The sequence below is a fragment of the Talpa occidentalis genome, unplaced genomic scaffold (assembly GCF_014898055.3).
Source record: "Talpa occidentalis isolate TD23 unplaced genomic scaffold, MPIMG_talOcc4v2.1 talOcc4.6, whole genome shotgun sequence".
NCBI lineage: Eukaryota > Metazoa > Chordata > Mammalia > Eulipotyphla > Talpidae > Talpa > Talpa occidentalis.
The window spans coordinates 12,417,179-12,443,600 of NW_023604972.1; the positions used below are offsets into that span (position 1 = coordinate 12,417,179).

At 43.8% G+C, this 26,422-nt stretch overlaps 1 protein-coding gene across 2 annotated transcripts in view; it reads right to left on the reverse strand.

The window, feature by feature from the left end:
* Positions 1–26,422, reverse strand: part of PPARGC1A (PPARG coactivator 1 alpha) — a 612,967-nt gene that overhangs the window by 560,742 nt on the left and 25,803 nt on the right. Inside the window, exon 1 of one of the 2 annotated variants that reach the window (XM_054687883.1) lies at positions 9,214–9,416. The exons of the other annotated variant lie outside the window; for it this stretch is intronic. The gene's annotated coding sequence lies outside the window, so the exon portion shown is untranslated. Of the gene's footprint in view, positions 1–9,213; positions 9,417–26,422 lie in introns of those variants that run through there. 2 annotated transcript variants of the gene reach the window in all.

Here is a 26,422-nt window from a genome sequence, read left to right on the forward strand (position 1 = left end):
TAAGAAGATCCTGTGAACCGAGCAGAGCTATTTTTGATAGAAAGTGGCCAGATGTGCTTTGAAAGTCTTACAAAAAGATCAAAGGTGTGTTCCCATACAGATGCCTCCATGTTTATCACTGCCCCTTCCTGCAGGTGTGCCCGGACGTCAGTCCTCCTTAGCAGGGAGAAGATCAGCAAACAGTGGGCCTTATTAGGAGCTGTTTAGAGCACCATGAATTCAATTTAATGGCTAATGTAGTGGTACCAGGTCTTTCTCTGCTTTCTCTACACAGAAGTCAACATTGGTAGCAGAATTGAACTTTTTTCCAGCAACGGCGGTAATTCTGCAGACTTTCCCCTTGCCTCTGTGCACACAGGCTGAGCAAAGCTCCTTATCTAAGACTCTGAAAAGGATAACAGAACTGCTCAAGTATAAAAATTGTAAGTATTTTATTTATCTCTCTTTCTTCCCGCTTAGATTACCATTATCTTTGGTCACTGAATTTTGTCTTTCGGGCTTCAAATGAAGAGCGAAGTCAACCAGAAGGTACAGCTCTAGACTCAATGGATTATGGCCCCCTCAGCACATGCTTGTGTACCACACACATAGACACACACACACACACAGGCACACACACTCAGGCACACCTGCTCTGGCCTTTCTTTGACTTTACCCTAGAGTTAACTTCCTCATGGATGGGTTTCAAATGATTTTGTGACCTGCCTTGCAAAATATTTCTGCCGAAGAACAACACAGTTTCTACAAATGCCTCAGTAACTACCACTTACACTGAAGCTGAAATGTAAGCCAAACAAATGAGCTGCCCAAACCAGGCTAGGTTTCTGCAGGATGAGGGCATCATGCATCCAATAATTGCTTACATGAATTTCAACTCCATCCATTCATTCTTTCCTATAGTCACAATTAAGACATTGAGAAGCCAAAGAGATGGATTGAGAAGCGGTCCCCGCCAGTAAAAGGCTTCCAATGACAATAGATATGTGCATGTGCATATCTAACTATGAAAGATTAGAATAACAAATGGACTAAATCAGATTTTAAGCGACATCCTGAGGGCATGCACAATTAATTACGGCTGGAGAAAACAGGGAGGTAGCAAGGAGACAGGAGCAAAGGCACTCCATTCCGACCAAGTCAGGGAAGGGGACCTGGGATTAAGGAAGTGTATGGAAAAACACAGAAGTGGAATTCTTGGAACAGCCATGACCGCCCACATGGCTATCATCCAGGTATCCCTTTCACAGCCCTTGCTACCTGCACTAGTGTGTGCTTCATCTTTTCATTGATTCCATCCTCCCTGAAATATATCTATCTTTATTTTTTTTTTATTTATTTATACACGCACTGGGTACAGTCAGTAGCATAGTGGGGTGAGAGAATTCACCAGAGCCAGAGCGGGGAGCAGAGCAGGCAGAAGGACCGAAGTACACTGCTGAGGGGAGCAGCGGGCGGCAGGAGAGGTCTGCGCGCCATGTGGGACCCTCCTCTGGTGGCCAGGGAGCAGCCGGGGATCGAACCGGCGCTGCAGAGGCTGCGGGCAGCTTCGCAACCCAGCACTCAACCGCTGTGCCACTGGGGAGGCCCTATATCTATCTTTAAAGCACATTTTATGTCACTACCACACATGCAAACCCAATTTCACTTGGCCCATGCATAAATTAACTATAAAAGTAAATAAATGAAAGTAAAACCAGGAAATTCTGGCTAAATACTCTTGTCTGTTTGTTACAAAGGGAAGCTGGTATGGCAGGAGGGTGAAGACTCCCCAGCATCAAACTAGGACTCACTCTTCAAGGTCTAAGGGGTTGGAAGAATTCTAAACTGTATAAATCACGCATGCGGCAACTCAGGGTTATTCGATGCCAAGTTAGTAGACAACCTAAAGTCATTTTGAATCAGCATCCTGCATGCTGGGAAACTCTGAAATAGATCAAAGACCCTGAGGACCTGGCTAAGAGAAGGATGCACGGAGAGATAAGGCAGAGGGCAGATTTGGGACGCACGTGGGTCCTGAAGTCCATGCCAAGTGTTTGGCTGGGAAGTCATTACAGGTAGGTGGTCCCTGGAGAAAAAAATCTCTCTGATTGTGGGTACAAAAGAAAAATGGACAGAGAAAAGATGAAGAGCTGAAATAGCAGCTCATTTGAGAAAAGGTAAGCGTCTAAAGTAGAATAATTGGAGAAGGGATGGAAAAGAGGGACATGGCTCCCCACAGATGCCCCGCCTTAGCACACCCTGTCCTTGTCTGAATGTTCCTCCAGACCCAGACTGCTCTACCTTTATGGAACCAGGTCATCATGGCTGCATTTCATCAAATCTAAGATACTATCAATTGTGAAATGGACCATTATTTTATATGCCACTAAGAAAGAAAAATGCTGCCAATTAAATGATGACACACCATCTCTTGTAAGGAGCATCCAATTTCAGAGATGTTAAAACGTAGGGGAAAATGCTTGTCTTAGAATCAGTGAGACACATTATTCATCACTATTGCTTAAAAGCAAATAATATAGAGCTTGGAAGTTAATTGGTTTTCAGAAAACAATGAAAAAGCATATCTGGTACAACGTCCTACTTGATGTGACTTTAACAGTAAACTGCCATCCTTTTGAGAAAAGACAGTATAGAACAAGGAGCCAGGAAGACCCTGGGTTCAAATCCTGCTCTTCCCACCTGCTAGGTATGACACGTTAGATGAGTAACAAACTCTGAAAGCTTTAGTTGGCTTATCTGTAAAAGGCTCCTTGTGTCTTTCAATAGGTAACAGACACCCCCAATGGAAAACCTAAAATAAGAATTCTGAGCATGTTCCTACCTAGATTTGTCAGAACTGATTTTTAACAAAAGATAATTATCATTTGTGATAACATAATTAGCACACTTTTTCCCCTTCTACTTATTAGATCCAAAGCAGCACAGTGCCCAGTGCCCTTAGACTGTCACCGCGTCCGTTCCTGATGCATGATTCAAAGCAGTACTAGTCGGACCCAGAGTACTCCTGTTGCGTTTGTTAATTCAGTCTGGATTGGTGAATTTACAACTCAGAGTCCAGTTCCTTAAGATTTTCTGGTCCAACGCCACTCTCGGACGTGATAACTGTAAATGTGAATTGTTCTGAGACACCCACCTCGGAACAGGGAGCTGTCTGCTGCCTGCAGGGACTCTCTAGTCAGCAGTTACTTTCCCCTGGACTTGCACAACTGGAGCCTCACACAGGCAGGGGCTGTTGCTGCAGCTCAAGGAACAAGAAATGGAAATTCTGAGAGACCAGGCTGGAACGCACATCACCACCAGTAATGGAGTCTGGGAAGAAGCTCAAGTATGCTCCGCCCACCCACTCCATGCTTCCACATCTGAAAAACTACATTTAAAAAAAAAAAAAAAAAAAAAAGACTCCATCAGTTGCTTTTTATCCATATTCCACCTTCTCATCCTTAGTCTGTGACTTGTTCTTCATTAGTTTCTTGGTTTTCTTCCAGTGTTTTCCACTAACCCTCAATCTTTCATGCCCCTCTTGGCAGTGTTCTTGGGATGAAAGAAATTTCTGAGATACTCAAGTGGTCATTGTGTATTTTCTAGGATTGGGGGTGGTGGGGTCCATGCTAGGTCTTAGCCATGAGGGTGTGGGGAGACAGGGGGATGCTGTTCTCAGGTAAAGCCACGAGAGGGCAGAGTACCCTAGTATGCAACCTCTCTTGGAATTCCTGCACTATCCAGCATGGGGGTGCTCTCCAGAGCAAGGACTCTCCAAACCCTCAGGGTAGGCGTAGGAGGGTGGTAAAGGTTCAGACATATGGTTGCTTAATATAAGTGTTTGAGGTAGGAGTTCCAGATTCTCTACGCAGCTAGCAAGCTAGGGAACATTAAACACGTGGGTAAGGTGAGGGGGTTTAAGCTAGTAAGCCCAAAGGGCAAGCCCCTCTTTAAAGAATCATTGATTGGAGACCTTTCTAGTCTAGTGTTAAAGTGCTCTGCCCACTTTCTTAGTGTGGGTTAGAGTGCCTGCACAGATTAAATGAGAACATCTCCAAAATGTTCTCAACTGATGAACCGCTAAGATGGTTGTTGCCTGTGGAGTGCCCGCTGATGGCCAGGTGGAATCATTACAACCTTCTCTACCTTGAAAGAATCTTCAAGATTCTTCAGTTTGCATCTTACAAGACTCCTTTTTTCCTTCTGAGATATGATAAAGCAGGATTCGGGAAGCCCTGGAAATCACTTTAGGGACCAAAGAGTACTGCATTGATGGCCACAGCTCATCTTTGAACAAGCTGCCTGTAGCCCTCTCCACCACAGCCTCTCTGGACTGCCTTTCTGGACCTTCATAGAAACATACTTTATTTTTACAATTAAAACACTATAGGAGGGCCTCTCTGGTGGCACAACAGGTTAAGCACCGTACTATGAAGCAATCCGCAGCCTCTGCAGCACGAGTTCGATCCTAGGCCGGCCAGGGAGGAACCCACATGGTGAGGCAGACCTCTCCTGTCTCACCCACTGCTCCCCTCAGCAGTGTATTTCAGTCAGTCTGCCTGTTCTGTTCCCCAGTCTGTATCGGGTGAATCCTCTCACTACCACTCCCCAAACCTCTGGCCTACACCCCAGTTCCTGTATGCATAAATAAATAAATCTTTTAAAAAAATTACAGGAAAGTATATGAACTCAAACAGGAAAACTGTACAAGTCCTAGTCTCCTTATATATTGTGAAGAGAGCACCTCCCCACCCACCCCAGTTACAAAATGATACTCTCAGGTATCCCCCATTCCAGGACTCTCCAAAGCATGATTTCTGCTTTATAATGAATAGAACAAAGAGTCTATCTTTGTCATAATAGAAAGTCATTAGTAAACAGTTAAGGAAAACAAACTCAATTACTTCATGGACATGAGACATGAACAAAAAGTTCACAGAAGACAAAATATAGGCCTCCCTGGTGGTGCAGCAGGTTGAGCACAGTGCTGTGAAGCTGTCTGCAGCCGCTGCAGCGCGGGTTCAATTCCCGGCCTGGCCAGGGAGATACCCACATGACGCAGCTGACCTCTCCTGTCTCGCCTGCTGCTCCTCTAAGCAGTTTGTTTCAGTAGATCTTCCCGTTCTGCACCCCACTCTGTCTCTGGTGAATCCTCTCACCCTCCCGCGCCTCTGGCCTGTACCCCAGTTCTTGTATACATAATCTTTAAAAAAAAACATAAAACACAAATAGCTAATGTTAATCCATACCCAAAGAAGAATAAAACATGATATAATCTTAACTGATATAATATTATTAAATTCACTATAATGTTGAAGAGTATGACATAAGGAGGGTACATGATTGCACTGACCAGTACAATGTGCCTAAAACAATATAGAATATATCAAAAGTCTTATTTTAACTCACACATACAAAATATGGTCAATTCTTAATGTACTGTGGTCCTGCAATATCCATACTCCTCTTCCTCTTCAGGAGTATAATCCCCAATTTTTAATCTGGCATGTGTCCATTTGTAATAAGGATTATAATTCCTAGTCTCTCTTGCAAACAGTTATCTGATGTGTCCTGATAACTATGTTGTGGCCTAAGGAATAGAAACTGAAATGATTGGTACAAATACCAAGTGATACCCTTAAAGAAAAATATACTTTCTTCCCTTCTTTTTCCTTATTTTTCCTACCAGTTGGAATGTGGCTATGACGAGTAGAATTTCAGCAGCCATCTTAGATTTTGAGGTGGTTTGAGAATCAAGTCACACACAGACTGGAGCAACAAAATTTAAAGACCTGAACCAACTCCCTTCAGGCTTTTTAAATTCAGAAGATAAATTTCCACTTTGTTTAGGTCACTATAATTTGGAATTTCATTGCAGTCAATTCTAATCCTAAATAATGTATGTATTAATACTTAATCTGCTGCAAAATATTTCATTGAAAAAAGTGAGGTGCCACCATTGTATAATAAAAAAGAAAACCAGAAACAATATATATGTAGTAGCTATGTCCCTCCCAGTATTTATGTCCTTTCAGTCCCTTCCCTCACTTAATTGAACTGGCCATTTGATTCATTTAAACCAGCAGAATGTGGAGGAAGTGACAGTGTCAGTCCCTAGCTTTAAGAAAGTCAAGAAACTTCTGTCCTTTGAAAATAAATAGTAAATAAATCTTAAAATTCAACTAACTGAAAATAATTACATTATGTCATTGCTTATTTGCTATAGATTATACCTCACAATGATGGGGAAATTCTTATTATATAGAAAGAAAATGATAGCAAATAATTATGTTCACATGGAATGACTTCTGCTTTGTAAAAATGCATAGAAAAAATACTAATTATATAAAAAGTATTACCTTTGCTTGCCTCTAAGTGATAAAATAATGGCTAATTTGGGGGGACTCCATTTTTTTTTAATTTCTGACAAAGAACATGTTTCACCTTTCCTTTCAATAATACCCTTTCTTTCTAGATGTTCTACTGGCACCTCTTTGTACCTTTCTAGGTTTTTTAGATAGACATTACTTGAGATTAGTAAATTCCCTTGTTCGTGTTCTTGATTTTCTTTTTTCACTGAACATTTTAAGCTTACTTATTTTCTGTATATTATTCTCTGTATCATCCAACTCTAGTATATGACATACCTGGGGTCTCATTCTGCTATTTGTTGTTTCCCTTGACTCTTAAGACCATGACAACTGAATTGTTTGTGTTTTGGTAATTCTGGATTGTAAGAGATAAATCTGATGTTGGAGATGCCATAGGTCCTGGGATAAAGGTGCACTTCCCCAAGGATAATTTGTATCCATATCATCTAGGAAACCCAAACACTACCAGTCCAGGACCTCAAAGGTAAAGAGTTCATCTGTATCACTCAGATGTTGTAACTTCAACCTCCAAAGTCAAGTGAAGGCTGAGCTATTAAAATAACTTTTCCCGACTCAGGGCTAAGGCTATGATATCTCCCTTGGTCAACAGGGGGATTTTCTCTAAGTCACCTTTACCTGCAGACTATAGCTGGAGTCATGGATTGTGGAGACATGATTTTGCATTGGTGTCCCAATTTCAACTTCCCACACTGCAAACACCCCCAAAGTGGCTTTTGGTCCCCATCAGAACAGTCAGAACTCAATGATCTAAGTTTCTGATTTCAGAAAACTACCTCCAAGCAGACCTTCAGTCTACGTTTACCACCCAGTTTCCCTCTCCCTATTATTTTTAGTCCCTGGACTCTGCAGTCACTTTTTTACAAATATCATCAAAATATGCTATCAATACTTTATACAGGATTCCTAGGTTATTTGAGCAGGAAGCTTTATCAGTGAATCTGGTCTACCTGCCATATGACCAGAACTGGAAGCTTGGACTGATGTTACTTTTATAATTTGAAATTTTTTTAATACAAAAGAACTATTCTTATAAAATGGGGAAATTCTCACTTGTGGACTATCCTAAATATTTCCTTGGCAGGTTGCTTCTTCCATCACTAATAATTTTTCAACACTGAGAGGCAGCTTTTGGAAAATCTCTGTGCCTCACTGGAACTGAAATTGTTAATTGACTGTTAATTTATTATCAGAGTGAAAAGGCATTATAGGGAAGTCTGGAACTTCCACAGGTGAGCAGAAAAAGTGGGGTGTGGGAGATAATCGAGGTGACAGAACAAGTAACAGCTCATTAAATATTTATATTAACAAAATAAAGATCCACATGTCCACTAGACAATGTTTTGGAAACAAATACGAACAGTTTTGTCAATATTTTGATATGTATTATATTACTCCAGGCATATGGACATTTATACCAAAGAAATTTCTTTAAATATTCTATGAAGCAATTCGTAAATATTCAAAGAGCTGGGATGCATTTCTCTCTCTTTCCCTCTGTTGTAACTATTGCTAGCAATGATATTTACACAACATTTGCTTTCATTTGTAGGTGACTAATTTGCAGAAATCTTCATTTTAGGTTTTAATGTGAGAATTAAACGAGATGGTTCAGGCAAAGTGCGTGGCACTTAACACATAGTAAGAGCTTGTTGTGATGATAGCAGGAAGGATAATGTTCATGATGATGAAGATGGTGATGACTTTTAAATGAATCTATGCAAAAAGTGAGATAAGCCAAGTGTCGGAAAACTAAAATGAATACAGGACAAATGGAGCATGTTTTTGTTTTGGACTTAAAAGTCCAGAGGGGCATGATTCAGGGTCATTTAAGTGTATCTGGGGCATTTGAAAATGCATCGGGTCCACGCAGACACTTAATCAATATTTCATATTTATAGTAAATATTTGCATTGCCATGAGGGTATCACAGTGTCATGATGGGGCAACTCATCAGCATTAGGTTTCAAATTCCCAGCATGAAGCCAAGATGGACATGTGTGCCTCAGAGTTTGAGATCCCTGGAAAACACTGGTGTTGTAAGGCCTGGCTGGGAATTGCTATAGAAGGTCACCCACAGTCAGAATGAAGGGCCATAGGTGATCACAGACTGCTATAGGGGGACGGAAGAATAAGTCACTAATCAACAGTCATAAGTATCAGGCAAGCAAGATGAATAAGCTCTGGAGATCAATTCCACCTGGACCTAGAGTCAATAGCACACTTACATGTTTACTAACGTGAGGGGAGATCTCTGTTAAGTGTCCTTACCACAAAAAAAAAAAAAAAACCTAAATAATTTTAAAATTTTAAACTACGCTTGGGGCTAAAATAACTCAAAATTCAAAATTCAAATGAAGAAAAACAGAAAAAACAATAGAATAGAGAATTAAAACAGGCCAAAAGGAGGATGGTTTCTAAGCTTAAATAAAGTGAAGAAATTGGAAATGAATACGTGGTATCACAAAATGAAAATTTTTCATTTGAGAAAGTTTCACTAAGCACATACTATGTGCCAAGCTTGATGTTTACTGCTTCTCCTGCTTATCTCTTCTGAGCCTCATAAAAACCCTCTAATGTGGGGTAATTATTCCTCCCTGTTAAGGAGAGAAATAGAATGGTTAGGAGCGCAGATCTCTGGAGTCAGCCGGCCTGGAAGTGAATCCCAGCTCTGTCATTTACCTGGAGCAAAGTGAGTTTCTCTTTCTATGCCTCAATCCCCTCATCTACAAATAGACATAACAGTAGCTTAATTCACAGAGCTGAAGTGCAGATAAATGAGTTGGTGTGTCAAGTGCCCAGAACACAGTTCGCATTACATAAGTCGTGTTATTCTTATCCCTACCTTTCGATGAAGAAACGCAGTTTAAAGAAGTCGAATCACGCGGCTCACAAGAAGCAGAACTGGGACTTGAACTGGCGGGTCTGTCTTCGGACACTAAGCCTAACGCAGAAGTTTGCGCCTGGCCCCTCTCCAGGCTGCAGATTTAAGGGGCCTTGCCCCACCCCCAGGCACGTTGGAACCGAGAGGAACAGGTGCCCACCCCTTTTCAAAAGTTTGCATTATGCCACTTTGTTTTACAAAAGACTTGCATTAGCACCAATGTTCCTTAACACAAAGACATTGCAAGAGGCCTTTGTGTTTCCAACAGCCGGAAAGCAGGCTAGCTCTGGGGTGTGCTTTTCAGCAGGCAGTGGAGGCATCTCCCACCCCAGAGCCTCCCCAGACTGCTCCATCCCACTGAGGACCTGTCACTGCCATCCTGCTTGTGCCCTCTGCTAGGGTGACTTTGGGTTTTGTGTGCTAACAGGTAATATTTAGTTATTTGGGGGGCGAAGGGGGTGTTGGGAATGCTCAAAAATGTTGCCATTTGATTGAATGGTAATTGCTTGTTTGCTTTGCGCCATTTTGGCTTTTCGGTTGCCTAGCAACGATCCACACCGGTTGGCTGGAGAAGTGGATACCAGGGACAGCCCTGAGCCCTCATCTGGCCCACACTGAGGGGCCAGCCCGCACAGCCTCGGCTGGAGGATGTGGACCAAGCAAGAACTGAGAGGTAGCTGAGAGGTAGGGGGAGACACCAGCCACACCCCTCGCAATCAGAAACTGCTGCAAAGGGGTGCTTCCCCCACCCAGCCAAGGAAGAGAGGGGAGGAAGCTGCTCCCCGCCCCCCACGTTCCTGATTGGCAGTCTAACCAACCATCACAGCGGCCATTAAGGAGCACTTCACCTAATGCAAGGCCTGGGCTGGACGTCGGGCAGGGATTTCTTGTGTGACCCCCTGAAGAGCTGGGTCCTGACTTTGCCCAGTCTGCAGGGATGTTCATGATGTTCAGGATGTTCATGATGATGAAGATGGTGATGATTTTTAAATGAATCTATGTAAAAAGTGAGATAAGCCAAGTGTCTGAAAACTAAAATGAATTCAGGACAAATGGAGCCCCCTGAGGATTAGAGAAATGTAGTAAATTGCCCTTGAGCTGGGCCACAATCCACCCTACTCTGTTCACTGCTTGAGACTGAATGCTTGTGTGCCCCTAAAATGCCTGTGTTGAAACCTGATGCCCAAGGTGATGCATTAGGAGGTGGGGGCCTCCTGAGGGTGGAGCCCTCCTGAATGAGATCAGTGTCCCCATCTGAGAGTTCCTGTGCCCCCTTCTGCCAGGTTATGGGCGGACACAGACAGAAGCAGTCAATGAATGAGAAGGTGAGCTCTCTTCAGACACCAAATCTGTGTATACTTTGATCTTGGACTTCCCGCCTCTACAATTGTGAGAAATAAATGTCTTGGGTGTGGGTCTATGGTGTTCTGCTATAGCTGCCCAAACAGAGAGACACACTCACATATGACTGGATTCCAGAGAGGGACTGCAAGAAAATGGCTCAGGGTGCAATGAGAGTGAGCTGCCTTTGACCTGAGGTGTGGTAGACAGAGCCCATTAGTCAGACTTCAGTGCTAAAGACTCCAAAATGTGAGTTCCATTTTTCTTCTCTGTACTCACCAAGTGACTTTGGGTCAACCATAAGAAATAACCACTATTAATTGAGAGACTACTATGTGCTCAACACTATGCTTGGTGCTGGATTGTAAACAATTGGGGGGGGGGAGGTGGCTTATATATCCTCTGTGCCTAGTGATGGAGGGAAAAATAGAAAACCTAAAAGAAGCATCACAAGACCAGAACTTGACTCACAGGAGGAGGTGGGGATAGAGGGGATTAACATGACCATTAACTCAGCTACAGAAATCAAGATCCTTAGGCACCACTGCCTTATCACAAAGCATAAGGCCCAAGCAGGTGTCTGATTGCTCTAGGGAGTCAGACTGGAGCACAGGCCCAAGGATAAAGATATGGAAATTGAGGCCATTGTAGAATCTCTGGTCCCTTTCAGATTCTGCCCTGTTATCCAAAATCAGCAACAAACCAAAGGCTCACAAGGAATAAGCTCCTCCCAAACAGAAGAAGACTATATCCGTACAGTCTCTGCACAGGCTCGGGGCAGCACCCCCACTGCCCACCTGTGCATAGGCAGGTGCCTCTTATCACCAACTCTCTCCCTCTGCAGGGCAGCAGCCTGCTGCCTGCCCGTGACCTGCACATGCCGGGGCTTCTCTTCCCTGACCTCCCACAGCAAAGGCAGCTCTCCTCAAGGCCGCCTGCCTGCAACCATGCAGACCTCTCAGCAAACCTGTCCCTTTTGGGGCAGCTCTTCCTGCCCACTTGTGTCCACGCAAGCGTCCTTTACTCTTCTGTCCCTTTCCCTAATAAACCTGCTCTTTAAATAAAACTAACATCTCTGTCTCATGGAAAAACCCACCTGGGAAACTTGCCACATGCCACTGAAAGGGCAGCTCTGGTGACACCTTTCCCAGAGTGAAGCCAAGGACCTCGCACTCCAAACCCACAGACTCCAAAAACCACCTCACCTAGCATGGTGCCTGAGTCTCCTTAGGGGCGCAACAAAATTTTAAAATAAATGAATGATGAGTAAGTAGATGGAAATGTTTTCTCTAATTCTTAAAAACCACTCTGTAGGGCCTCCCCTGGTGGCGCAGGCGGTTGAGCACTGCACTGTGAAGCTGTCCGCAGCCTCTGCAGCGCCAATTCGATCCCAGCCGGCAGGCGAGGGTCCCACATAGCACACAGACCTCTCCTGCCGCGCCCGCTGCTCCCCTCAGCAGTGTATTTCGTCAGTCTGCCTGTTCTGCTCCCCATTCTGGCTCTGGTGAATCCTCTCACCCTCCCGCGAATCTGACCTGTACCCCGGTTCTTGTGTGAATAAATAAATCTTTAAAAAAAAAAAAAAACTCTGTAAACTTTTCATTCTCAGTATGTCAGAAATTATTTCAGAGAGGCGCTAGCCCCTGTTCAAGGTCACACGGTTAATGAGTTACAACTGGGATTCAAAGCCAGTTTCTCTAGCTCCCAATTCATACCTTTCAAGCTCTGTATTTCTTTTTCCCAAAAGGAGACAAGGCCACTCGCCTACCTCACAGGGTGATTGCAAAGATAGAAGGAGGTGAGGTTTATGAATGTGTTTTGGAAACTCTGCAATTGGAAAAGTTAAACACTGGTTTTTAACACAGAATCAAAGCCTAAAGACAAACAGGGCAACGTAAGAGGAATTTTAAACAGTGGAAAAAAAGGAGAGTATTTGAGGGCAAGATGGTTGCCGCTAACCCTGCTCTTGAGCCAGAGTGAGTGCAGGCAGACACCTTTTTGGGAGAATCCTGAGCTATCCCCAGATTTGGAATGTCAGCATTGCAAGATCATGTAAAGAGCACCCAAAACAACATGTAACCCAAAGAGGGACCCTAACCAGATTGTTACTTCAACTCCCATGGAGCAAAACAGTGACAGCATCTGGCCAGGAAGAGGCACACCAGCTGCGGGACTCAGAACCAGGGACCTCCCTATGCCAGGCTGCAAGGGAGGGCTCCGGAAGATTCTTCCTCCCCCAGCTTTGTTCTTAGATTCCCGGGTAATTCATCTAACCTGTGACTTCCATGGTTAAGTGAAATGATTCAATTAAGCTTCTGCAGTAAATTAGAACTTAGCAACACCTTATATGGGAAGCGTTTTCAACACCATGCTCATCTCTCTATGTCTGTCTTATAATAGCCTTATCCTCATTGTCCTAATAAGAAGAACCTAGATTCTGCATAGAAATTGGCCCAACAAAATCAGAAAAAATAAAGCCCAGGAGTAAAAGTGAGGGCTGGGTAGACTTCTACCTTCACATTCTTCATCTTACCCCCCTACCACCCCACAAAGTGGCTTTAAACGGATTAGAAATAAAAAGCAATTCAATAAAACAATGGCCATGAAAGGCCTTTTCAGAACACGAGTATCACCCTATGGTGGCTAGGAAAGTAAAAATCTCTCGTGAGTTTCCAAATCCTGAATCATCAGGATTGGGGACCTGCAGGGAACAATATCTTTTTTATTTTTTTAAGCTGAAAAATTGTCAACTTAAAAGCTGAAAAATCGAGGCAATGGAAAAACTGAACAATGATTTTAAAAACGGCAAGAAAGCAGCTCCAGGCAAGTCCCTGCCTCCCCCAGATTAAGCAGAGGGGCCACTCGCAGCCTCTGGGCCACGAGCTGGTCCTCACCGCAATGACCCAAGGATGTGGCACGTGGCCAGTTCCGTGTTGGTAGAGGACAGAGAGGAGGGACTCAACCGCTCTGATTTTTCAGTGTCAAGTTAAAAGGCTTAGTCAACTAGCAGCTGCAAACTTTCTCCTCTGGAGGGGCTTCAGCCCAGAAAAGCCCAGTAGCATTCTGAACACCTGGGTTCCAGCTCCCACTCCTTCCACTAAGGTCTCTTAAACTTTGCTGGGCCTCAGTTTCCTCATCTGCAAAAATGGACCAAATGATGCCCGCCTTATTTATCTCGTTCAGTTTTCCCATGAATCAATAAAATAAGTTTTTCCAAAGCAAAGGCCACTCAACCCTAGGTCCCCAGGGTCTGTACTCAGACAAAATAAAATAAATACTATTTTTTGTTGTTGTTGTTGGACTGAAAAGCACTTTGAAACAGTGAAGCATCTATCAAATGTGAAGTGTGAAACTAGTCCTCAAAATCTTTTCAAGTTGTACAGAAAGTTTCTATGTGGCATTTTTCAAGGAAAACATTGTATTTTCTCCTCCTTCCCATTTAACAAAAAAAAAAAAAGCTCTTCATAAGAAGAAGGGACAGTGCCTGCTTTGTGAGGACAGAGAGAGGGAGGAGGAAGAAGAAGAAAACTAGAAGGGGGGAGAGAGGGAGCGAGAGAGAGGGAGCGAGAGAGGAGTGCTTTTATGCAAATTTGATTTCCCTATAATAATCTAGAGCTATTCTGCTAGAAGGAATTATCTCTGCAGGCTGGCAGCTGTGGTAGGCAGTGAATTAAAAATGGCTGTGTATATGGGAAAATCTGTTCTCTAATCAGTGCTATTCTTGGAGGGGACATCAATCCAGCCCAGCTCCCGTGATGCTCCACTTGTGTAAATGACATACAAGAGTGAGGTAGATATCTCATTACATCATGACTGGGGACTCTGCCCCTCCTGCGACTTTGCACCACTAGCCCAACATGAGAAATAAAGACCAAGCTAATGGTCATCTCCAACCAGGCAGTGTGGCCAAACCCTTAGCTTAGGAAAGAAGACGTGGGCGGAAAAACCAATCTGTCAGCAAGGATTTACTCAACTCAGTTTTAATGAGCTAGCCAGCTTCAGGGCTACTAGATGACTACCACAGGTTTCATTTTCTTTCCCTTCCATCCCTCCTACCTCCCTTTCTCCCATCCATTCCTCCTTGCTGTTCTCATACAGAAGACAAGGCTCAATCCCAAAGTCATAAGACGCCAGCCAACAAGATGCTATTGAAAGTCTCCTTGTCCATGAGAAAGACGCATTACAGAAAAGTATTTTAAGAAATAAGCAACCGCTGCAGAGCTCACTCACATAAAATGTCATCACACTCACAATGAAGTAAATGCTTGCTCAGTAAAATGCCCTCACTCTGAGTGGTTAGTATGTTCAAGTTAACTTGGGTGGTCCATGTGGCCACCACAGCCATCACCCCCACAAAAAGAAGTAAGGTGCCTATGGACAGAGGCATCTATGCCTTCAAGTGAACCTGAACTCCTTTATAGGGTCAGAAACTCCTTGGGAAGCTGTGTGTCGGCCATGCCCAAGGCGTCCTGCTTCCCGGATGCATATGTGTCATCAGTGTCTGCTTAGAGTGATGAGTATCAAAAAATTAAACTCTGTGCCTCTGCATGTGTGTCTGTGTCTCTGTCCTTGTAAATGGGTGAAGCTTATCCTGATTTAAGTCACTCTGGGTCCTTTATAATAACAAATAGTCGATGCTCAGAATGCCAAGAAATTACATCTTCTGAATTGGAACTAGTCTCCTGCTTTCAAGCACTATTAAGAAACTAGCTTAGTCGACACACATTGCCCATGAGCCTGGAGACCCACACAGCAGGGTACACAGGACCACAGAAGGTCACAGTCTCCAGAACATCACATCTATCCTACAGGATAGAGCTGACACTTCTCTGCCCCAGCGGTGCCGGAGACCCCACATGAAAAGGTGGAGAACAAACTCGCAAGGTCAACACTTGAACTGTTCTACACCACAGGAGACTGGGATTCTAGCACCAAGGTGGCTCCATCTAGCTCTACAGAGATTCAAGAAATGCTGCTGAGTCCTTCAAAGATATGCCCTGGAGGGAGGGGAGATTCTTGCAGCCAGATAGCACCCCCTGGGCCCTGCTCTCCAGCCCCTGCTGTGCACTCTGGAGCCAGAGCCGCTTTGCTGTGCTGTTCTTGAGTTCTGTTCTTTCAAGTCTTTTCTTCCACTTTTGAGCCCACACTCTCAGAAGCTCCAGAGGGCTCCAGAGTGCTGATGAAAGGTACACAATCTGTCTGCATTAGCACTTCGGTAGGAAAGCAAACGGGGTGGTACGGCAGGGTTAATTTAAAAGACAGCTGCATCCATTTTGCTCATTACTCTTCATGTATAAACTGCAAATTGCATTTGAAAATATTTTCTTTTAAATAAAATTGTCATTTCTGAGCCTCCTGCAGGCACTCAGTGTCGGGTAAAGGAAGTAACATGAATGTAAAATAGGGGCATCATCCCTGCCTCCTTTGCCAGAGGGGCTGGCCACACCCTGCTGGCCCCCTCACACAATGCACAATGCAAGGATTGGGGGCGGGGGCGATGTTAATGTCAAATAAATCATTCTCCTCCATCAGGAAGCTGGGACAGAATTTGTCTTCCAAGCCTCTGGATTCAGCCCAGCGACTCTGCATTTTAAAAGAAGGCAAGTGAATATGAGTCCCTCCTTTCCCCCCTCCTGCACCTCCTTGTTCTCCTCTCCCTGGCCCTAAGTTGGTTTCCCCCAGATAGCCTGAAAATGAGAATGAATCCCTTCTGTAAACAAGCATTCACTGGAATATTTCCACTCTCTGGATGTCAGGCATGAAGTGGGGGGGAGGCAGGGGGAACTGTGGCTCAGTTTCCTCCTCTGGAAAATGGGAATAATCATAATAGCTCTTTTATAGGGTTGCTATGAGAAATAAATCCATTGATTCGTGTAAAGCAACTGATGTGATGGCTGGCACTGGGTTAGCACATAGTAAATGCAGACAGAGATTTATAAATATTGACTCATTCCATTTCCTAAGCCTGCAAAAATAGGAGGCAACTATTTAAAAGCTTTTTCTAAACAGACTCAATTGGAGTAAGGAGCTCTGGATTCAACACCTGAACCCACGAATCGATGTTAACATCACCAGAGTGACTAGCTGATGTGCGTCCTGGAGTAATGCAAGAAGTGTTTCTACCAAAATCGTGGACCAGCACTGGATCAAGCTTCTGGTTCCAACAGTTCACAAGAGAGAAATAAAAGCAGAGGAACATCAGGGATACAAGCAGCAAAATCCAGACAAACAACATGCAGCAAAATTCAACAGAACAAATGACCTGCTCCTCCAACAAATGAATTTCAAACAAACAAGAAAAAAATGAGGGAGGCTCTTTTATTAAAAGAATCTTAAAAGTCATATCCACTAACTGCTATGCATGAACTTCATCTTGATCCCACTTTGAACAAACCAGTACTTCAAATTGAGGCAATTGGAACACTCACTGACCGGGATATTAAGGAGTTTTCTTAATTTTATTGCTGCTCCTCTCACTGAGAGGTTGGGTCCAATTCTGCTCCAGTGATTCTTGGTGACCCTCCTGAATTGCCATCTCCAATGTGAGGGAACCAATGCCATAAGCTCTGAGAACAAGGTGTCCCTGTCTTACAGCTTATATCCCAGTGTCTTACAACCCTTGTTCTTGGCCATCCCCTCGAGGAACCCAGCGGGTACACTGGGACACACGGGCAGATTGTCTGTGGTCCCCACTTGCAGCCATATTGACTGAGCCACCTCACTGTCCAACCTGGTCACCTACCCATATCTTTAAGTGACTGTAGCCTTAATGAACCCTGAGCAAAGTCAGCTTAGAGACTGAAATGAAACTACCCACTGGCACCCAGTCAGCCCACAGAACCACGAGAGACAGCAACAAACTATTTCTCAAGTCACTACATTTGGTGGAGGTTTATTTTGCAGCTAATCAGAAAACTTTATCTCTTGGGGGCATATCCTTAAGAATGTACAGAAGTGATATGATTTCTGGAACATTCTAGTTAATCCAGTTGAGGTAGGGGGTACAGTTGAAACAAGCTTACCCAGGTGCTACCTGATTGTTAAAACTGGGAAATTGGATCGCAGGGAGTCATTATGTTCTTCTCTCTATTCTTGAATATTTTTGAAATGTTTTGTAATGAAAATTTGTTTAAGAGCTGTGGATTTATCAATACAGCTTCAAGACTGCAGCGAAAAGAATTCTTGCTAGTAAGTGATTCGATATAGTGGGCATCACAGATGCCATTTAAATGTAATGTTGATAAATTCATTTTTACCTGTCCAACCAGAGGGCATCCATCTCCGAGAAGGCAGCAAATCTAGTTGAAAGAACATGGAATCAAGAATGGAATTCAAATCCCAGCTCCACCTCCTTCCAGCTTGGACATGTTCTTCAATGTCTCTTGGTTTTACTGTTTCGTGAGCAAAGGACTTTTCTCCTGATGAAGTTGTCTGATTCCTAAACAGCTGAAGGGGCAATATATACTATAAAGTGCTATTAAATATAGATATTATGATTGCAAACTGTAATGGAAAGGAAACCATTTGCTGTCAAAGCCCTGACAATATTTTATCACCATAGATCATGTGCCTACCAGTGTAAATAATGTTAAATTTCTGTTCTTTTGTCACATCACATTCAAGAGCTGGACAGATCTTTCTTCATGCTGGAAGATACATTTGGATGGCCTGGTTAAAATATAAGCCATGGGCCTCCCCTGGTGGCGCAGCGGTTGAGCGCTGGGTTGCAAAGCTGCCCGCAGCCTCTGCAGCGCTGGTTTGATCCCTGGCCACTGGCGAGGGTCCTACATGGCATGACAGACCTCTCCTGCCACCCGCTGCTCCCCTCAGCAGTGTATTTCATCAGTTTGCCTGCTCTGGCTCTGGTGAATTCTCTCACCCTCCCATGCTTCTGACTGTACCCAGTGCTTGTATAAATAGATGGATAAATCTTTAAAAAAAATAAAAATTAAAATAAAAAAATAAAATATAAGCCATGCAGGTGTGACGAGAGTATAAAATGATCGACCCCTCCCTGTTTGGCATGACAAGAGAGCAGAAGCCAACTGCATACACTTCAAGTCTCAAACAACTGTGCAAATCTGTGGGCAAGGTCAGTCCTTTCTTTGTTTTTTTTAAAGATTTATTTTATGTATTTATGCATACAAAAGCCGGGTGTAGGCCAGAGATGCAGGAGGGTGAGGGGATTCACCAGAGACAGAGTGGGGAGCAGAACAGGCAGGCAGACTGAAATACACTGCTGAGGGGAGCAGCGGGGAGACAGGAGAGGTCTGCTGTACCATGTGGGTAGCTCCCTGGCCGGGGATCAAACTCCTGCTGCAGTGGCTGTAGATTGCTTCATAGTGCTGAGACTTACCCCCTTGTACCACCAGGGAGGCCCAAGGTCAGTCCTTTCAACCCCCACTTGTGACCAAAAAGCCAGGCAAAGAACATTTAAAGATGGGTACCAAGTCTTTGCATCTCCACAGAGCACTCTTCAGAAAGGAAGAACTCCAACATTGCCTTCCTCTGCCCATAGACAGCGTCAACGTATCTTTAGGTCAAAACAACTTAGAACCAGAAGCCCCCTGTCAAGAACACTTACATTTTTTATGTCAATGACTCAGTCCCAAGTACATAAATTAAAATCAAATTTGTGATTGTTAGCACAGTTGTCAGAGTAAAATATCTATAGAGCTGCTCCTAGGTTTGAATCTTCACTTCAATTGTCTAATAAACTCTTTGCATAACTATCACTTAGATTTTTTTTCCCTGTGTAGGAGAACCGGGGCCACAGGTCCGGAGGATGAGAGGATTCAGCAGAGACAGAGTGGGGAGCAAAACAGGCTGATCTACTGAAATACACTGCTGAGGGGAGCAGCAAGCGAGACAGGAGAGGTCTGCTGTGCCATGTGGGTCAGCTCCCTGGCCGGGGTTCGAACTCAGGCCTCAGCAGCAATAGCACTGAGACTTAACCCCTAGGCCACCAGGGAGGCCCCTCATTTAGGTATTTATTCCAGAACACAGGTGAGGGCTGTGTCTTGAAGAGATATGCACACACAACTCAGGGCATGAGAAACAAGTTGCTGTGTTTGGACAAGAAAGCAGGAGTGTGCAAATAAGAGTCCTACCTCAGCGCTCTGCTTGAGGGCGCCGCCGCAGAGGGGCTGCTGAGTGGCAGATCAGAAATGCATCTATTTTCAGTTGGTTGATTATTCTCCCAAACACCACCAAAGAGGCTAACAAGTCATTAACTTCACTAATAAATTAAATTAATCCACTAATACGTCTGCTGCTATATCAAGAACTAGAATTCTGTGTATGTCTCTCTTTACATAGTGAATCCAGAGAAAACCAAAAATCCGTAATTGAAACAGGTTCCCCCATTAACTTGCCTTTCCAATCTGCTTATATGAAATTAAATAATGGTAAAAATATAATAAAATTCTCTAAAAGGCAGCTTAAATCCACACATTTACCAATGGTGTGAGATTTTCTAATAAAATATAATACCATGGGCCTCCCTGGTGGTGTAAGGGGTTAAGACACAGCACTGTGTAGCTATCTGCAGCCACTGAAGCACAAGTTCAATCCCTGGCCCGCCAGGGAGATACCCACATGGCACAGCAGACCTCTCCTGTCTCAACCACTGCTCCCCTCAGCAGTGCATTTCAGTCAATCCACCTGTTCTGTTCCCCACTCTGTCTCTGATGAATCCTCTCAGCCCCCACACCTCTGGCCTGTACCCCAGTTCTTGTATGCATAAATAAATAAATCTTAAAAAAATAAAACACCGTACTAGATAACATCAAATAGCAATAAAACAATTGCCAGTTTAAGACAAGTCCTTGCCTTTCTTTCTCAGCTAGATTTGAGGCCTCATGAAAGTAAGTTTCTCATGTGCTTGCCTTTCTTATGACATTAATTGAAATGCTTTAGACTAGCATTTCCCAAAGAGCATCTGGAAACACTCCCCACACCACCACTCAGTTTTATTGGTGTGGTATTTGTTAATGATCTGAAGTCCTGTGTGTACTTGGGAACTGCTAAGTTAAACCATCTTACTCAGGTTTTTGCATTTGGTGGCAGCTGTTTTCAGTAACAAAACTCAAAAGTTAGTGCCTACACTGTGAATCTCTAAGAGCTACCCAGACATGTTTTATTCAAGAGACCTCTCTCCAGACTCGTGTTACTCGGAATATCTCAGAGAAAGACGGACAGCAGACACCTCCTCCCTCACCAACATTCAGAAAGCAGCATCCTGTTTCTTCAATGCTTCACAACTGATTGGCTCTGCCTGGCCAACCCAAGTTAGACTAATGAGATATCATTATCTAGATAGACTCTAGCCAGAAACCAAGGCTTTCTAACCATAATAGAGTTTACTTTTTGGAGTTGTTTGAGGTTCACAGCAAAAGTGAGTAAAAGTGTAGTGTTCTCATACACTCCCTGTCTCCACAGTCACACACAGCCTTCCCCAGGAGGGGCGTCCCAAATCAGAATGGCTCCTTCCTTACATTCAATGAAATTCTACGGACACAGGACCTCCCTGGTGGCGCAAGGGGTTAAGACGCAACCTAGGAAGCTAGCCGCAGCCTCTGCAGCATGAGTTTGATCCCCAGCCAGGGAGATACCCACATGGCGTAGCACACCTGCCCGCTGCTCCCCTCGGTAGTGTATTTCAGTCAATCCACCTGTTCTGTTCCCCACTCTGTCTCTGGTGAATGCTCTCACCCCCCACAACTCTGGCCTATACCCCAATTCTTGTATGTTTAAATAAATAAATCTTTAAAAAAATTAAAAAAAAATTCTACTGACATATTATTATCACCCACAGCCCACAGTTTATATGACAATTCGCTCTTGGTGTTGCACATTCTCTGACCTTCTGTAAGTGTGTAATGACATGGATCCACCATGGTAGTGTCCTACAAAATAATTTCTATTCCCTAAAAATCCTTTGTGTTCCACCTAGTCATTCCTTCCTCACATTAAGTCCCTCATAACCACTGATCTCTACTGTCTCCCTAGTTTTGCCTTTCCCAGAATGCCATGTAGTGGGAATCCTGCAATGTCACCTTGCCTTCTTTGACTTAGTAATGTACATTGAAAGTTTCTCCATGTCTTTTCATGACTTAAAAGCACATGGATTTTTAGAACTAAATAATATCCATTGGATGCACCAGAGTTTCTTAATCCATACACTTAGAGAATGACATTCTGGTGGCTTCCAAGTTTTGGCAATTATGAATAAAACTCCTATAAACATATAAGCACGAGTTTTTGTGTAGACAAAAGGTTTCAACTCATTTGAGTAAATGCCAAGGAGTGCCATTGCTGGGACATAAAGTAAGAGTAGGTTTAGTTTTGTAAGAAGCCATAAAACTGTCTTTCAAGATGGCGCCACCATTTTGCAGTCCTGCTAATAAGTAGGAGGACCTGTCGCTCCATATCCTCTCTAGCATTCGATGATGTTATTAAGCCTGATTTTTAAAATGAGGAAACTGAGTCTAGACTCTGAAGTGACAGGACCAAGGCTGTCTAACTACAGTCTGGGCTCTTTCCAATTCTGCCTAAGCTGGGGTTTGAAAAATGAACCCCAGAAATCAAATGCTCTCACTGGCTTTCCACAACCTGAGAACGGAGCCTGGCTTTCACATTTTTTTTTTTAATGAATGGGGGGGAAATTTCAAAAGGATAGTAAATATCATGATCATGGTGTGAATAGTATATGGCATTCAAATTTGGTATCTAGAAATAATATTTTATGGGTACACAGCCATGTTCATGGATTACCCATTTTCTGTGGCTGTTTTAACCCTGGGCCAGAAGAACAGAGTCAATGCCAAAGAGAGAGAATGACCTGCATGTCTAAGATATTTACTATCTGGCCCCTTGAAGAAGTTTGCCAACCCCTGCAAGAATCAGACCCAAATAGCAGCCGTGCCTCTATGAAGACAGTCCTAGGCTTTGTTAAGGTTTTCTATCAACAGAATTTGTTCAAAAGCAGCCTCGTTACGCTGCACTCCTGCCCACAGAACTTTCCTTCTTACTCAGTCCAGACAGCTTAGTGCTGAACAGGCGGCCACGCTACAGGAGAAAGTCCTGGATTTTGACTGCCAACCATAAAGTCTGAGATTTAGGCTGTGTTTTTCCCTGCAAAGGAGCTAGGCGGCATTCTGCCTGGCTTCATTTTTTTTTTTTTTTTTTTTTTTTTGCCTTAAGGTTTGTTTACACGCAGCAGGAGGAAAGGTAAGGAGATAAAAGCAATGCAGAATGAATAAAGGAAGACAAGACTACAGCAAAACACGGAGAAGGCAAGATTAGAGGAGCAAGCCCCAGGGAAGAAAGTTTACAAGTTAGCAACTGAGTGGATGGAAAGGGAGATTATACCAAGAACACAGTGGCCAGAAGGAAGAATCACTGGAGATAAAATCGCCACAGGCAAAGGTTATTTCAAATGCACAAATCTCCTAAGGTGAGTGTGGATCAAGTCTCTCAAATAATGAATTTCATTCTGGCTATTAGCTTCTTGAGCCAGCTGGGCTCCCCACTGCTATTTCACCCCAGACCCTTGCCAAGGAGTCTGTTAGGACTGGGGGCCACGGAGAATGGTGCAAAGACATTTTTGAATGTGCTGTTCCTTCTTGGCCCTGCCCATTAAGAAAGACTCCCTAGACTGTGCTAGACTCTTGAAAGGCAGGAAAGGTAACCTTTATCTTTCATCCCCCAAAGGGATGTTAGGAATAATAAAGAGTGGCCAATTATTGAACATTTACTATAAGCCAGGCCCCAAATTAAATCCTTTCAACATGTTAACTTCTTTAATCCTTATAACAACCCTTTGAGCTAAGGAATATTATGGAGACTTTGAAGAGATTTAGAGAAGTCAAGTGACCAGGCCGGTAAGGAGCTGGGATTGGAATCCAGGGTGATTTTTATCAGCCTCCAAAGTCTACACTCTAAAACCACCATGAGACACCATCTCCCAGGGAGCATTTATTAAGAAAATGACCTTAAGGCACTAAATTAATCAAACATATGCAAAGTGAATCCAAACTGGGTTCCTTCTGGCCACCAAGTGTATTACTTGTACTAAATTATGATAATCTTATTTAAAACACATCTTTGAAACAGAGCCGCTTACAACGTGATTTCAAGTACATTTATCTCATTTAATCCTGCCCAAAAGTTTGAGTAGGAATGAAAGGAGGGCCTCCCCTGGTGGCGCAGCGGTTGAACGCTGGGTTGCGAGGCTGCCCGCAGCCTCTGCAGCGCCAGTTCGATCCCCGGCCACCAGCGAGGGTCCCACACACAAAAAAAAAAAAAAAAATAGGAACAAAAGGAGCCTTGAGTACCTAACCAATGTCTTTTCTCCCTTTATTTTCCTTCTGGAGCTGTAGCAAGCATGTGCCTAGCAACCTTACAGATAAAGTAGAAGACGGGCTAGAATTTGGGTTACTGTAATGAAACTGCCCCAGACTGGCACTGTTTAAACCAGTTGTCCCTCTTTCTCTCTTGAGTCCTCATTGGGATTATCAGTCATCTGGTCACCCTGGCTCAGTAGCCCTCAACCTGAGATCAGCAGTTGATCACCCAGGGTCATTTAAAAATACTGAGCCTAACTGAAGATTCAAATTTAATTTGTTTACAGTGAGGTCCAAGCATAGGTACTTTTTAAAGCTTTCATGTATTTTACATATGCAGCTGGGGCTAACAAGCACTGCACCAGCTCTAAATGAAAGCTATTGACTGGAACTTCTGGAAAAACTCCTTTAAACTGTTTAAAAGTTGCTTACTCAGCTAGAAGGCGTTGGCTGTGCGCCCTTCCTCCTTCTTGCTGGGAATGCTGACATAATGGCTGGAGCTGCAGCAGCCATTTTGGTCAGTCAGGATACCTTGCAGATGAAAACCACGCACCAAGAGGCAAAGAAGGGAGTAGGAGCTGGGGTTACTGATGACTACAGAGCCATGGACTATCTATGGACTTCATTTGTAACAGAGAGAACTTTTCTCTTTTCAAACCATCACATCATATATATTTCCAACAGCTAAATACAATTCTTAAGTAATATAGTAGGCATCACTATGTTACAAATGAGAAAAGTTTCCCAAGGTTACACAGTTTATAAGGAGTAGAAGCCAAATGTTCTGCCTCCAGCCCTATGACCTTTCTGCTAGAGGTAATGGCCAGAGTATATTTTAAGGACAGAGAAGAGGGTTGTCAATTACAAAGTAGATTTTTCCAGACAACTCTGCTGACCTTCTGATCAGCTATTTTTGAATCCCATTCATATGAATCCCTTGCATTGAGCAAGGAGATTTGATAAGTGGTAACTATGATGAATACATATAAAGTTCACTCTGCTGTAATATCAGCAAGTCGTCAAGATTTGCTTTTTTCTGTGGTTATATTTCTGATAAATTTAGGTAAAATTTCTTAAATTCCAAATTATTTAAATGAATTTACAAAATAAAAGAAATTTCTTTACAACAAAATACTTCCTCAGAATCCAGTGTGGGGAGACATTTGTGATAAGGGGAAGGATTGTAGGGATTTGAGAAAGAAACAGCTTTCTACCCCCAGAGAGTTTCAAATCTGAGTGGATGTAACACACACCCAAGAGTCACTACAGTGAGTGCTTAGGACCGCGGTGCTTCACCAAAGCAGGACAGACCAACTTTGGCTTAGGAAACTGTGGGAGCAGTGGCAGCCATCTTTTCAGATCTCAAAAGGCCAGTGGGGTTAGGTGGTGTAGACCCAGGAACCAGGGTGGCCAAGGCTGCGAGTCTTATTCTTGTGCTAGGTCTGACAAGAGAGAGTCAAAGAATCCAGTTTGACTGAAGCACAGTATCTCTGCCAGAGGAGAAGGGTAAATTAGGCTGGGGAGGTTGTGTAGGGTTGAAGAATTACAGAGTCCTGAAGGCCAGGCTAATCGCTTTGGAACCTATTCAGGAGACAGTGTGGACCACAGCAGTGACCTCAAAGGAGCCATTAGCCAAGCCCAGGCAGGCAAGATGAATTGGCCAGGCTGGGAGGCAGTGGGACCACATGAGGCCAGCGCAATCGTCCAGGCCAGAGGTAACGTGAGTCAGAATTAGGGCAGAGGGAGCGCGAAGGCGGAGAAAGGCCAAGAGCAGAAGCAGAGAACTGACTGGACTTGGCAGCTGTGGGGATTAGAGCAAGGCGAGGGAGGAATCCCACGGCTCAGCTTCTAGCCTTAGGAAATGAGAGCTTTGATCAGAAATGCTGGTTCCAGGAGCACCAAGTTCTAACAGTGGAAAGACACGTGCTACTGGCAATGGAGAGGCTTCCGAGAGGAGTGTCAGACCTGGCGTCACTTGTCTGGACACCATTGAATTAGGGAAAGAGTAGAGAGAAAAGAAGGATGAAGATAGAAACTAGAGTAAGGGCCTCCCGGTGGCGCAGTTGGTTGAAAGCAGCACTAGGAAGCTGTCAGCAGCCTCTGCAGCATGGTTCCATCTTGGCCGGCCAGGGAGCTACCCACATGGCATGGCAGACCTCTCCTGTCTCGCCCGCTGCTCCCCTCAGCAGTGCCTTTGGTCAGTCTGCCTGTTCTGTTCCCCGCTCTGTCTCTGGTGAATCCTCTCACCCTCCCATGCCTCTGGCCTGTACCCCAGCTCTTGTATAAATAAGTAAATTTTTAAAAAAGAAACTAGAGTAATAGGTACAATTGATAACTGGTGGGGAGAAGGTTGGCGAGGGGAAGGAGCATGGAGGAGAGAGGGGCCAGAGGGAATGTAGGGAAGGGGAGATAGGAAGATCAGAAGAGCAGGAAGGAAAATAACATTGTAAGACAACAGAACATATAATAATGTTACAAGGGAA